A 15,562-nucleotide genomic window follows, 5' to 3' on the forward strand; every position below is an offset into this window, starting at 1 on the left:
TGGATTTCACAGCTATCAATCATCTTACAATATTAAGGAATCTTTGTGATTTTAATAAACCAGCTTCATAACAGTCATAATCTGTAGTTCCTCAATTGGCTTCCTTTTATCAGTAGTGATGGGACCAGGTCACATAGTTTGACCCCATTTATCAAACACTCAAAGTTTGAGTGTATTTGAATTGTGGGGGGTTGGTACAATCCAAGTTAGTATTTAGAACTCCTTCTTCTACCTATCTCTCTCCAAAAAATTCAGAGATGTTTGGATCTGTGGTTTTGCTTTAGGCCCTAACTGCAATATTAAGGTCTGTCAACAGATTTGTGCTCTTCAGTAACCAATAGATCTTTGTGCAGCTCTATAAAGATTAGGAAGATGATGCTTTTACCTATGACCAGTTTTAAGGTATATTTTTAATAGACAATGAAACATCTCAAAATGATACTTCTCAAATGCTCAACATTAGACAAAATTCAGTAATGATATAAAGATAACACTTTACTAGTTACAGAAAATGATAAAATGCAGATCTGGAGAACTTCTACACTTAACAACTACACCAGTTGCTTTAGAAAGAGATAATAATGGTATATTTCTGTTCTTGGCGTAAAATATTATTAAGAAAGTTTGGTGAATTGTCTTTCACAGTTCATAAAAAAGATACTTATGCAGATGCCTATTTAAATTAAGAATCAAATTATGCTGCAGTTTATTGTGAAATAGTCAAAACATTAGTTGATCAAGCATTTCATATGAATGATTCAGAATATAACAAATAAAAACAGACTGCAGAGGAATGTTGAAATAGTTATCACTTAAGACCTTTTATGAAAACATTAAGAAATACTTTACTACAATGAAAAATAATGAAGAAAGTGGGAGCAAAGAAAAAACAAGCTACAAAACACACATACACTATTAATCCCTGGCCATGAGATTTCTCATACTCTAAGATACTTTGTTTAAACAAGTTTTATTTTACAAGGTGCAAAACTAAAACAGTCTTTTTGCATGCAAGAGGATGTGATGGGAGTATTAAATACATAAGGGCTAATGAAGTCCTCTGTTCTCATTGATAAACAAAAAAGGATAATTAGAAGCAAGAATAAAAGAACATCTATGTATACATAAAAAATAAGAGATGAGACTTTTGCTGCTCAAACCTATATGAGACAGAATGATTATTCCAGTGGTTCAGACAGAAAAGAAGCTGTGAATAATAAAATTCTACGAGGTAAAATTACTGAAAGAGTAGGAATCAAACAACTGGGTAATTGTGTAGTAAACATGAATCACGGTTACAGAGATACACACTTTGCTAGTGGGTGTTGGATCCACAGTGTATAGCTACTTGCTGCTACTAGTTAATCAGCTCAGCATTGCCAACCTCAAGGGAGCAAAAAGCATCCATTGGACCTCCTTAAAAGATTAAAAATCATGAGCTTTTTTAAAACAGACTAAATTGTGTGGATGTTTTTGGTCTGTCTTCTGATTTTTTTTGAGCCAGCTCTGCTCCTCCCCTTGGGCTGAGAGAGACAATTAGTGTGCCCACTCTCCCAAATGTATGGGTAAGGTGACTTTGACCCCTGCTGAAGGAACTGCCACCTCCAGATGTACCCATCGCCTGCTAACAATTCATTCTGCCCGCACCCAGCTATTACCCCATCAGATCAATTTCCAACCCCCCACTACAGTCTCACTTTGGTTCAGTCCATCCAGACTCCAACTCCATCATTTCAACACCCCATCAGTTCAAATCCCACTGCATCAGTTTAACCCCCTAGCCTCATCTCTACTCCTTCTGGGGTTGTTCACCCCCTTCTCCCAGGCCTGGGAGGACAGTAGAAGGATCCCTTCTCCCCTTCCTGGAGTGACATCCTAGCCTAGAATCTCTTCAACCCCCCCTCTGCCCTGTCCCAGGCTAGGCTTTGTGAGGAGGGGGAGGACCAGAGGCACTACCCTGGCCCCAATGCTCACAGGATGAGAGGAGGGAGCAGAGTTGCCCTGGGTTGTCTGTGCTTATTAGTTCCCTCCACACCTCTCCCCTCCAGAGAGAATGGCTTCTGGAAGGTGAGGTAGAGAAATCTCTGCCTGCATCCACTCTGGTTATGCTGCCCCAGGAGGCAGGCAAGTGGGGTCGGGGCAGTCAGAGGGCTGAAATCTGCAGGAGTGCTGGAGCTTCTGCTCCACCCACAGCCTAAATCATGTCACTCGCAAACAAATCATGAGAGTTGGCAACACTATTTATGCTGTGCATCTAAAAGTCCCTCCCAACCCTGCAGATGACCCAAGTTGGGTGTTCACACGACGGAATTTCTCTATTTTTCAGTTTTTCTTCTAAAATTAGGAAATTACATCCCAAAAAAACTACAATGAAAGAATGCTGAGGTTACATAGTGAAGCACTTCAAAGTTTGGAAATGCCAGAACTAAGGCTACCTGTTCAGCCTTCATTCACCCTTCTTCCACGTACCTGATCACATTTTTTGCCACAGGACTCTTGACTTTGTAACCCCTACCATTCTTTTAACTTAGATTTTTTGGATGCAATATGTATATCACATTTTGTCTTTTAAACATGCAGTTTACATTAGACAGTTTTTAAAGCGTTATAGCTGTATTTGATCTATGAAAGCCTCCCTGACCATACTTATCCATACTATACAAATTATTGATCTTAAGAAAGCAGCATCATGGAATGAAGACTTTTGACAGTAGAAGCACCATTGCATGGTTTGAAAAGCTTATTTCTTTATAAAACATGTTTGTTTAACTTTAAAATCACTCCCTCTTAAAAAAAGATTACACAGTATAATAAACATATTGACCTATTTTTTTCCCTTAATCTCAAGATTTATTGCCCATAGAGACACAGGAACTATTGATTATTTTTTTTTAATTTTCGTTGGTCAAAATATACTTCTACAGTCCACAAATCTTGCTATTGACTAAAACAATAATCAATATATGCTTATTATTCTTGCGGTGGTGCTAATAATTTATGTTCTGGAATCAGATTTTTTTCCAGTGTAATCATTCTGTTTGTCATTCTATTTTAGTACATATGTTCTCTTATGTGATTTTTAATTACCATTTGAAACACAGTTGCTATGTGAGTACAGTGCAACTTTCAAATTTTATCAGTTTAATTTTTGCTCTTGCATTCACATGCATATTAAGGGAGAAAAGCTATTAATTATATTTAAGGATAAGATTTAGTCATGGGTGTTTTTAGTAAAAGTCAGGGACAGGTCATGGGCAATAAACAAAAATTCCCAGCCTGTGTCCTGTCCATGACTTTTATTATAAATACTCCTGACTAAATCTTAGCTCCTCCTGGAGCACTGCTGCTCTGGGGAGTCCTGGGAGGCGACAGCTGGCCCCTGCTCTGGCGACAGGGGCTGACTTCCCCAGCTGCCCGCTGCTCCCAGGCCCCCTGGGACTGCTCTCCAACGGCTTCCAGGACCGCTCTGTCCATCCGCTGCTCAGGCTACCCCAGGACTGCTGTTGCCTGGCAATCACCAGGACCACTCCTGGGACTGCTTCTTGGATGGTCTCCCAGGACTGCTGCAGCTACTCCATCAGTGGCAGGTGCAGCTGGTCCTGGGGCCGCCTGAGTGGCTGGCCCAAAAGCCACACCACGCTCTGCAACTGCGGAAGTCACAGAGGTCACGGAAAGTCACGGAAATCTGTGTCTTCCACAACTTTCATGACAGACTCACTGCTTTAAGTATAGTCCTTGCTGGGAAGTGTAGATGTAATTAAATTATAAGAGATGGCAGCGTAAGACGCAAACAAAAAGGTTTGGTTCAACTGCCTATGAAAGAGAATGCATATATTGCCTTTACAATGGCTAAATTCTCCTAAAATGGTTAGGGCATTATCATATTGAACCTCAGAGACTTAACCACCATTGAAAGGAAAGAGGGAAACATAAGACTATAAGAACAGACATAGTGGGTCAGACCAATGGTCCATCTAGCCCAGTATCCTGTCTTCCGACAGTGGCCAATGCCATGTGCTTCAGAGTGAGTGAATAGAACCAGTAATCATCAAGTGATCCATCACATCAGCCATTGCCAGCCTCTGGCAAACAGCAATCCCTTCCTATCCTGGCTAATAGCTACTGATAGACCTAACCTTAATGAACATATCTAGTTCTTTTTTGAATTCTATTATAATTTTGGCCTTCACAACATCTTCTGGCAAAGAGTTCCACAGGTTGACTTGTGTTGTATGAAGAAATACTTCCTTTTGTTTGTTTGAAACCTGCTGTCTATTAATTTCATTTGGTGACCCCTAGTTTTTGTGTTATGAGAAGCAGTAAATAACATTTCCTTATTTACTTTCTCCACACCAGTCATGATTTTATGGACCTCTATCATGTCCTCACTTGGTTGTTTCTTTTCCAAGCTGAAAGGTCCCGGTCTTTTTAATCTCTCCTCATATGGAAGCTTTTCCATACCCAAAATCATTTTAGTTGCCCTTTTCTATACCTTTTCTAATTCCAATATATATTTTTGAGATGGCATGACCAGATCTGCACATAGTAGTCAAGATATGGGTATACAATGGATTTATAAAGAGGCAATACAATATTTTCTGTCTTATTATCTATCCCTTTCCTAATGATTCTCAACATTCTGTTAGCATTTTTGACTGCCACTGCACATTGAGTGGATATTTTCAGAGAATTATCCACAATGACTCCAAGATCTCTTTTTTGAGTGGTAGGAGCTAACTTAGACCCCATCACTTTATATATGCAGTTGGGATTATGTTTTCCAATATGCATTACTTTATATTTATGAACATTGAATTTCATCTGCCATTATGTTGCCCAGTCACCTGGTTTAGTGAGATTCCTTTGTAACTCTTCGCAGTCTGCTTTGGACTATCTTGAGTAGTTTTGCATCATCTGCAAAGTTTTGCACTTCAGTGTTTACCCCTTTTTCCAGATCATTTATGACTATGTTGAACAGTACTAGTCCCAGTACAGACCCTTGGGGAACCCCACTATTTACCTCTCAATTCTGAAAACTGACCATTTATTCCTACCCTTTGTTTCCTATCTCTTTACCAGATACTGATCCAGGAGTGGATCTTCCCTCTTATCACATGACCGCTTACTTTGTTTAACAGTTTTTGGTGAGGGACCTTGTCAAAGACTTTCTGAAAATCTAAGTACACCATATCCTTTGGATCACCCCTGTCCACATGCTTGTTGACCCCCTCAAAGAATTCCAATAGATTGGTGAGGCATGATTTCCCTATACAAAAAACATATTGACTCTTCCCCAACAAATTGTATTAATCCCCAACAAATTCGCCTGATAATTATGTTCTTTACTATAGTTTCAACCAATTTGCCTGGTACTGAAATAATGTTTACTGGCCTGTAATTGCCGGGATTGCCTCTGGAGTCTTTTAAAAAAATTGGCATCACATTAGCTATCCTCCAGTCACCTGATACAGAAGCTGATTTAAATGATAGGTTACATACCACAGTTTGTAGTTCCGCAATTTCACATTTGAGTTCCTTCAGAACTCTTGGGTGGATACTATCTGGTCCCGGTGACTTATTACTGTTTAATTTATCAAATAATTCCAAAACCTCCTCTAATGACACCTCAATCTGGGACAGTTACTCAGATTTGTCACCTAAAAAGAATGGCTCAGGTTTGGGAATCTCCCTCACTGTGAATACTGATGCAAATAATTCATTTAGTTTTAACCTTATCTTCTTTAGCATCTTGATCATCCAGGGCTCCTTTAGCATCTTGATCATCCAGGGGCCCCACTGGTTGTTTAACAGGTTTCCCTCTTCTTATGTACTTAAAGAAAAATTTTGCTGTTACTTTTTGAGTCTTTGGCTAGCCGTTCTTCAAATTCTTTTTGGCCTTCCTATTTATGTTTTTACACTTCAGTTGCCAGAGTTTATGCTCCTTTCTATTTTCCTCAAGAGGATTTAACTTCCACTTTTTAAAGGATGCCTCTTTGCCTCTAACTGCTTCTTTTACTTTGTTGTTTAGCTACGGTGGCACTTTTACTGTGTTTTTTAATTTGGGGTATACATTGAAATTAAGCCTCTATTAGGGTGTTTTTAAAAAGTTTCCACACAGCTTACAGGGATTTCACTTTTGGCACCGTACCTTTTAATTTCTGTTTAACTAAATTCTTCATTTTTATGTAGTTCCCCTTTCTGAAATTAAATGCTACCATATGGGCTGCTTTGGTGTCTCCTTCCCCAGGGATGTTACATTTTATTATGTTATGGTCGTTATTACCAAGCGATTCAGCTGTATTTACCTCTTGGGACTAGATCCTGTGTTCCATTTAGGACTCTTTAGAATTGCCTCTCCTCTTGTGGGTTCTAGGACTAGCTGCTCCAAGCACCAGTCATTTAACGTGTCAAGCAACTTTATCTCTGCACCCCATCCTGAGATGACATGTGCCAATCAATATGGGGATAGTTGAAATCCCCCATTATTATTGAGTTTTTTTATTTTTATAGCCTCTATAATCTCCATGAGCATTTCACAGTCACTATCACCATCCTAGTCAGGTGGTCAGTAGTATATCCCTACTGCCATATTCTTATTATTCAAGCATGGAATTACTATCCATAGAGATTCTATGGCGCAGTTTGGTTCATTTAAGATGCTTGTTTAATTTCTTTCACATACAATGTTACCCCACACCAGTATGACCTACTCTGTCCTTCTGATATGTTTATACCCTAGTATTACTGTGTCTCATTGATTATCCTCATTCCACCAAGGGATTTTGGGACTTGTAGTCCACAGGAGCTATAGGTTACAAGGAATGCTGGAAAAGGGGCCAAATGCATATAAATTCCTTGTCCTCAGTACAGAGTGAGTTGGGAAGGAACAGGTTGTGTGTCTCTCCTGTTACTGTCTCTATACGTAAGGTTGTATTGAGTTGTTAAGTCATAGCCCTTATTTGTAGGTTACATTGTTATTTATATGTATATTCTTTATTGTGAAAAGCATGTCATGAGGGATTCAGTGTAAACTAAAATTGTTTGTGATGATGTCTTGCCACTCAGAGTTAAGATTGCTTTAGGACTGTGTAAGCTAAATTTTTACCTGTCTATGTTATTGGTAAGTGAATATATGAACTGTAATAACAGACATTTCTGTAAAATACCTTAAGAGGTAATTTCCATACTTTTTGCCAGAGTTGGTCAAATCACAAAAAAATATTCTTGAATAAAATCATTCACTGAATATAGAAGGTAAATCATGACTAACTTATTTGACAAATGGTATTTGATCACCTATGCAGCTGCTTGAATCGTGAAAAAAATTAATTGGTGAATAAGGAACTGATCCCACAAACCCTTATGCACACGAATGGGTTTATGCACATGACAGATTGACAGAAGAAATTTGTCAGATACGCCACTTGGGAATGTTAGAGAGACAAAGTGGGTGAAGTAATATCTTTTATTGGACCGACATCTGTTGGTGCAAGAGACAAGCTTTGGGAACATTACTCATCTGGGTCTACATGTTGATGCTAAGGTTTAAAATTGTTATACTATGGTTAGTGTACTTACTGTAGTGACCTTATTTTTTGGTTTCAAAGGGACATTTGTTGCCATTGTGAGGTCCGGGTCCAGTTTGGGAGCAACACAGAGCTGCCCTGCTCCAGGAGGACCTCTGAGATCTGGTCTACACTACACAGTTAGATCAACATAAGGCAGTTTATGTTGACCTAACCATGTCAGTGTACACACTACAGCCTTGCTCCCGCCGATGGAAGTGTCCTACTACACCTTCACAATAACTCCACCTCCACGAGAGGTGTAGGGCTTATGTTGGTGTAGTTAGGTTAATGCAATGTCAATGTAGACACTGAGTTACTTACATCAGCTGTTGGCTGTCTTGCTAATTTCACAGCTCCAGTAGAGCCATGACATTGACAAGAAAACCCTGCTGCTGGGTCTCCTCTCCAAGCCTGGCTGCCACCCCTCCAGGGTCCTGACTCCCTACTGGGAGCCCAGCTGCCCCCCTAGGCTCTCAGTTCTCTGCTGGTTGTGGATCTCCCTGCTGGAGGTGAGAAGTCTCGAGCAGTTCCCCACCTCCCCTGCCCGGTCCCAGAATCTGGGCTTCCTGTGAGGAGCTGCTTGGAGCTGAGAGCCCTGGCTCTCAGCCTCTCACACTGCCCCTCTTCAGTTGGTGTAAGCACTCCTGGTGAGGACACGCACCACTGACGAAAGGAAGGTAGTATGGACATCAGCCACAGCAGTAGTTACTGCGGTGGCTGTAAGTCAACCTAACCTAGGTCAATTTAAGATTGTACTATAGACATGCCCCAAGATTTACAATGCAAGAGTGCAAGGGGAATGTACTTGATACATTTCCTATCACTCTAAAGGGAGCACAGGGAATGCAATTGTGTCAGGATCCTTCAAGGAGGCCCAAAAGGAAGGCTACTTGTTCACTCGTGTAAAGGCCAGGGCATAATCTTTTCCAAAGTTTTTTGTCTTGGACTAGTTCCAGATATCATTGCTTGACCTAGCATGAGTTAATTAATCCTGTTAATATAAAGAATGGTTGTAGTGAAGAAGCAAAAGCCCTTTATTTTCTTGACCATTGTCTGTCTTCCTTTTCTCATAAACCAGAAACATCCCATAATATTTTCTGTATCTCATGTGTGTATGGTATAGACACCTGCCTTGTTTAATAGTATAATAAGTCACTTGTTATCTTTACCAGGATTCTAATTTCCCATTTCAGCCCGAGCCTTTTCCTCCTGCAGAGATCCAGTTCCTTGTTCCCACAAAGTCACTAATTCCCACACATCTAAACTGGCAGTGCTACTCTGAAGACCCCCATCTTGACTCTCAAAGCAATATATTATATTTGTTAAATCCACTTCAAACATGTGCTGTCTTTTTTTAATATCCTGGGTACATTTTTCATCTTCTCTAAGGCTCTCACATAACATTCTTCTTTAAAATCCTTGTATGTTTTTACTCTGATTCTTCCAATCCTTTCTTTGTTCATATTTTTCCAGTCTGTGTCCATTTCCCCTCTCAATCCTTACAATTATTCCAAAAAAAAAAAAAAAAAAGAGCTAAGGTTGCTAAGTGACAACCATGTACTTACTTTTCACATAATGTACAAAACCCAAGCACTTAAAAAGCAAGGAAATGAAATGAAATGTAAAGGGTATCATAAATCTTACCTTTGTCCACACAGTCAACATAGACACATAAAAACATAAACGCAGGGCTCAATCCTCAGAAGTGACTGAGCTCTGCTTGGCACAGCTGATGGGGTCAGAAAATGGCTGATAGCAACTTGATGGTTCCCTGGTCTTCAGGGGCTAGTGGGAAAATATTGCACTTACTCTGCAAAGGTGTAAATGACTACACTGTGCAACTGGAGTTGCCACATCGTGGATGAGAGGTAAAACTAAAACCCAAATGTAGAGTTGTAACCCCAAGCAATAGTAACATTGCTGTTTGGGTAACTGTATTCTCTTTAACTTACCTGAATCCCCCCCTGTAGTTTTAACTGGATATGTTATTCAGCTTCACTTGTTTCCCTAAAGTGTTGTGTAGAGTTGGTAAATATGCCATGTCTCATCCCCCATGGAAGACACATGTCCACAACAGACTGAAATGATCCCTAGGCATAGTTTGTATAAGGCTTATAGATTGCAGCGCACCTTAGGATCCTTTGCAGTGAAAGATGTTGTTTATATTTAAGATATAATTTTTCAGATAACAGTAAACTATACATACCTCTGGGATTTTTTTAGATTATTGTGTTTATGAGGAAAAGAAAAGTAAGTGTATTTCCATGTCCTGGTATGAAGCCAGTTTTCTCTCAGTTTTTTCAGAAACATCTATTTTCAGTACTGAGCAAAATTTGATAACACATTTTTTTTATCATCATTTCTTTCATTTAGAGATGAGATTACTAACTGAAGCATGGAGGGTGTGTGTGTGTGTGTGTGTGTGCGTGCGTGCTGTGAATGTTCATAAATGAAAGAGTTTCACTGCAAACTCTTAATCCTCAGAGTGATGATTTCTTTGATTCATTCAGGGATGCTATCGGATCTTTGACTGATATAATAATTTACACTTCCTTATCTGATTTTGTTTGTATTTGCTGAGAGCTTGGTTGTAAGCAATATTTCTTAAATGTAGAGCTTTTTTTGTGTGCAACATTACTACTCTTTAAGAAGGTCCAGTTGTCTTCATTGTTAATTGGTTTGCCAAATGCTGGCTAAATAGCATAGTAGAACTAACCAATCAACAGTTTACCTCTAATCTGAGATGTGATCTTGCTAGATATACATGCTATATTCTTTAGCTTTAAATTAAAACTGAACACGTAATCCTGAGAAAAGGGATTTAGCTGGCAATTCAGAAGAGAGTCTCTGCCTTCTCTAGAGCTCTGCTCACTTTACCTTATCTGGAAGTGCTTCTATGGATATTTTACACTAGTCAAGTAAAATTAAATTAAGATTGTGAAACTTGGAATACTTAACTTTAGAGAAAAGACGCAAGGCCTTTTTAAGTGATGAGAACTTTAATTGCACACTTCTGTGGTGTCATTTGGGTTTCCCATTCCCTTTTTTTGCCCATTCTGTCAGATGCTCAAGCTTCTGGACATAGCTCAGCACACCTGTGCCTGTATTTCATTCCAGGGCAATATGTCACCTTTGAAATATTGAATGTTTTGATGTGCAGTAGAATTAGTGTGTTCCAGTTCCCCAAAAATGCTAGACTGAGAAATCTGTGAGCAGAGGCCTACCGAAATGACTTCACAGAAATAGGTAATATCAAGAGGAGGAAAATGACAATGACAATTCCTGGTGGGCTGCCTGGGTTCAAAAGTTGATTATGAGGAGTTTTCAAAGTAGTGAAAGGGAAAATGTATGTACAGGCTGTTAGATAAATTCATTCTCACTTACTGTAAATCCCAAGTAGTGCCATGTACAAATACTGAGAAAACTCTGTTCAAAATGGTAATTCAGGACTGCTCTTTTCATACAGAAGGTGGTGAACTCATGGAATTTTCTGTCAGCAACAGTTGGAGAAAATAGTATGATTATATTTAAAAAGTAGGACTAGGATTTGAAGGAATACTTTGTGTATATATGAAGAAAAATATTATATGTTATTAAGCACAGTTCTTATCTAGGCACCTGGACTAAAATACTAGGCCCATTTAAATCACTGGCAAAATCATTGTCACTCATCCTCAGTGAAGTGAGGATTTTACCCCTGGATTGTTAGATTTAATGGTATTGTGAGCCTTCTCTCTTTTCATGCATCTATCTGCCCCCACCACCCTCCCTTCTCATGTTCCCATGTATCAAGGCTGGGATTTTCAAAAGCTCCTAAGTCACTTAGAAGCACAAAGTTCCATAGAACTCAATGGTACTTGTACTCCTAAATCACTTAAGCACTTCTGAAAAATCCCAACCCTTATTGTTTGCTGAATCTTTCCTTTCCTTTGCTTCTGCGGTAACGATCTTTGCTTTGTTGCCCTCTCTGAATTCAAGTTTGTGTGTTATGGTGTTGAATTTTTATGTTAACCATCAGAAAGAGAAAATTTGATTTCTTTTTCTAAAGAGGAAAAATATATAAGATAGGGCAGGAAGAGACCTCTTGGATGATGTAGTTAAAGCCCCTGTATCAAACTGGGAGGATAGTGTATGATTAACTATTATATAGAGAGAGCTGTAGTAGTGTTTAGCAGAGATACACACTTTGACACTATAAGTTTACAGTACATCAAAAGAGTGGACTTTTTCATCCACTAGTTTCACCATGATCATTTTACATTACTTAGAGGTGTGCAACACAGATTTTAAAACCATAATCACTACAGAGCAATCAGTTATGACTGGGGTCAGGGAAAGAACAGCAGTAGGTTTTTAAAAAGCATTGGAAGATTTTGGAGTTTCATTTCTATGTTTCTGTGACTTGAGTTAGGAAAGAGAAAAGGAGGTGAAAATGATTTGTGAACATAACTTCAAATGGATATCAAGGTGAGACTCTTCAGCTAACAAGGCTAAGAGAAAGGATATTGATATTTGTATAGAATATTTTCTGCCTTAGAATAAGGAATGAAGTAGAACTAGCATCAGGCAATGGGACACACATGATGACCATGTTTTTAAATATTAAATACCAAATTCATCCAAATTAAATACCAAATTCATCCTGTTTCTTCATTGCCTTCAACTGATTTGTATCTGCCTTCACCAGGGCTATATTTGGCCTTGTGATGGGGCATTCACCCTATATTAGCCCTTGAGAGGTTAATATAGGCAAGACAGGCCAATTAACCATAGGCTGCACCTGGAGAGGAGCTATGATGCAATGAGGCTTAATTGGGAATGCAGCTTACATGGGCAGAAACAGGTGTGGCTTCTATAAAGCCAGGGAGCTGGCAACAAAGGGGGCTTATAGTCACTCTTCATGGTGGGGAGAGGGAAGAGTAGGAGCTTGCAATGGGCTGTGCAGGAAGCAGTACAGGGAAGAAACACTAAGGGCAGGGAAAATAAAAACCTGAGGTGCTGGGTCAAGAGTCTCTGGATTGGAATAGAGGTGGAAAGGGTGGGCCTGAGTTCTTCTACAAGCTACTGTGGTAGTGGCATACTAAGGGCAGCTTATTTGGGAGACAGTTTGAAAGGGAGTTGGAGACAGTTTGAAAGGAGACTTTGATAATACCCCAGATGGGGAACCAGGGCCCAAGCATAATTTTTTTGGGCCCAGTACAAACTTGTAACACAGGCCTCCTCCCACACACATACCACAATTCCTCATCCCATACATACAATCTCATGAGCCATGAAAAGATTTTTACTCATGGTAATGGGGGTTGCAGCCTGGACCAGGCCCCACCAGGGCCTCCAGGCCCTGTAAAGTGTACCGTTTCCCCTCACCCCATGTGAGGGCCCTTCAGGGAACTTCCAAGTGATGTGAATGGAGGGCTAAGCTATGAAAAGGAAAGTGCTGCAGCTTTGGGAGCATGAGAGAGGCCATGGAACAAGTAAACGAGACAAATGGCTGAGCAACCACAGGAAGGGGCATGAGACCATGTAACAAGTTAATCCCCAGATGGGCCCCTAGGAGGTGCCAATCTGGTAAGAGGGCACCCCCTGTGACAAACCCTATATGTTGGAGCTCAGAATGGCATTCAGCGGGTGGGTGGAAAGCAAAGTGTTTTTAATTATCAGTTTAAAGTAGAACTTTCTTTCTTAAAGCAATACTGTAGTCAAAGAAGTTAATGTTTAATTAACAGCTTCAGGCTTTGAAATTTTATTTCCTTCCCTTGCTTGCCTGGTGGGATATTCCAAGCCCTTCCAGCAGTAATTACAAGTGACTTTCCTTGTATGTTCAAAATATTGTCACTCACATGAAATTTTACATTCTGTCCATGCTGTGATCAAGAGAGTCATTTCATAAATGAGTTCACTTTCATTATTATCATCCATGGCATTTGCACAGGGTGACGTGCCAGGAGAATAGCTAGAGTGCCAGACGCTTCCTATAAACTCCAAAGACTTTTCCCTTGAGGTCCCTTTGTACCTGCTGACATGTCTCAATCTCTTTCTCCGTGAGGGACATGAAATCAATTTGTTGTCAGGATTCTTGTCAGCTTTGTTGTACTGCTTAACTTTTAGATTTACAGTGACATCATTTTTGATGGGATGGTGTGAATATAATGGGGCCAATTTTGAGATCTGGCCAAACTGCACACAGCACAATGTGGAAAGGTGGTGGGTCACCTTTGTTCTCCCTTGATAATGGGGCTGCAGTGTGCATGTCCAGTCCACCAGTGTAAGTCACAGCAACCTAAGTGAAATTTGTACAGCCTCATCTCCATGCTGAGGATCCAATTTAAAGAGGGGATGTTCCTAAGAGCTGGCTTGGAAGTCCTGATAGCATGGTGCTGTTGGGGCTGCATTGCAAGGGAGCCAGAGGTGCAGGAGGGATAAGTCTCCATGAGAAACACTGCACAAAAATTTATTTCCTGAGGGTTTGTTGTGGGAGAGCATGATCATGACTATACTTATTACATTTAAAACTTTATTTTGGATACATATGTTCAGAGACCTAAAGCAATGGTAGTTCTCCCACCATAGGGCTGGATGCTCAGCTGGTGTAAATTAACATAGCACCACTAAAGCTGAAGACTTATGCCCCCCCCCTTAAAATATTAAACTCCTTTTCATACTTCGGCCTTTGAATTTACATGAAGCTACTGTAACCACTCCCACTCAGTGTAGCGCTGTGTCCCTCTCTCATGGTGGCTGGACAATGAATAGAGGCTGATGAACCTGCTACCAGATTGGTTAACAGAGCTGGATCCTTTAGCTCAAGCAATAGAGGCTCATGCTTTCAGAAACAGAAGTTGTAGGTTCAAGCTCTACGGCTGATGATCCACTTAGGGCTGCAGCTCCAGAATGAGTAGGTTACATACTCCTCCTGGCTAGGGGAAGCAATTCACCCAGCTGAAGTCACTGCATAGGCCACGTGTAACATCATGTTGTTGGCAATGGGGACTGAATGTGGGACCTCTGGTTCTAAAAGCATGAACTTCTACTGCCTGAGGTAAAAGACTGTTCCCAAAGCTTGTAGCAGGCTCATTAATCTTTATCTGTGGTCCAACCACAACTAGAGGGGGGGCGAGACCAGTTCACTGAGTGTGGCTGATACACCTAGTGTATAAATTCTCAGACTAGACGCAGACTATTTTACCCTCTTCTTTTTTCATGTTACTGTAACGCAAATAAAATTAAACACAAAATTATTTCAGTTCACCTTTAATGCACATCCCTCCCTAGGCTTCAAAGCCTGAGCTTTAGCCCATGCCACAACATGTACACAGCTACTTTTAACACGAGCCTGGGTCTGTCGAACCAGACTCAGAGGCAGGGTGGCTTAGAGGCCAAAATAAACTTGCCCTGAAAGTGGAATGAACTTCTGTACCATATATACTTTATTTCCAGGCACAAATAGGGGTGATTTAAAGATATTGGGAAAGCTTTGCTTCTGAATTTTCCATTGTCACTCTAGTAGTAATCTCTTGCAAGGATGAGTGTTTCGCAGGGGGCCTTACATGAGGTACCACGAATCCTGTGGTATCTCTTTGAAAATGAGAAACTTACAGGGTTTATAACCTCTTATGAAGCCTGTGCCCCATTTCAGCAAGTCAAATGGGAAATTGTTTGAAAATGACAATTACACTTCACAGGAAATTTAAAAAAAAAAAAAAATTAAATGTCATGTAAAACATTAGTGTTTGGTTTTCAGTTTTTCATTAATTTTTTTTTATTGCAAAAGCTAAAACACTTTTGGTTTTTCACCCCCTTTCTTTTCTTCCCCCTCACCCGGGTCACTTTTACAGAGGTAAAAGTGGAAAATGAAGGGAGAACGATGTTGAAAAAAAACCAGAAATCCAAACCCCGATATCTTTGCTTTTTTAAAAATATAACATTTAAAAAAAAAAAAAATTTCAGTGAAAATTTGTATTTTGAAACAAATGTGAAAAAGGGGTTGATGGGAC

Source organism: Emydura macquarii, unplaced genomic scaffold (genome assembly GCF_026122565.2).
Source record: "Emydura macquarii macquarii isolate MOO-44397 ecotype Brisbane River unplaced genomic scaffold, CSIRO-AGI_Emac_v2 contig_2636, whole genome shotgun sequence".
NCBI classification, from domain to species: domain Eukaryota; kingdom Metazoa; phylum Chordata; order Testudines; family Chelidae; genus Emydura; species Emydura macquarii.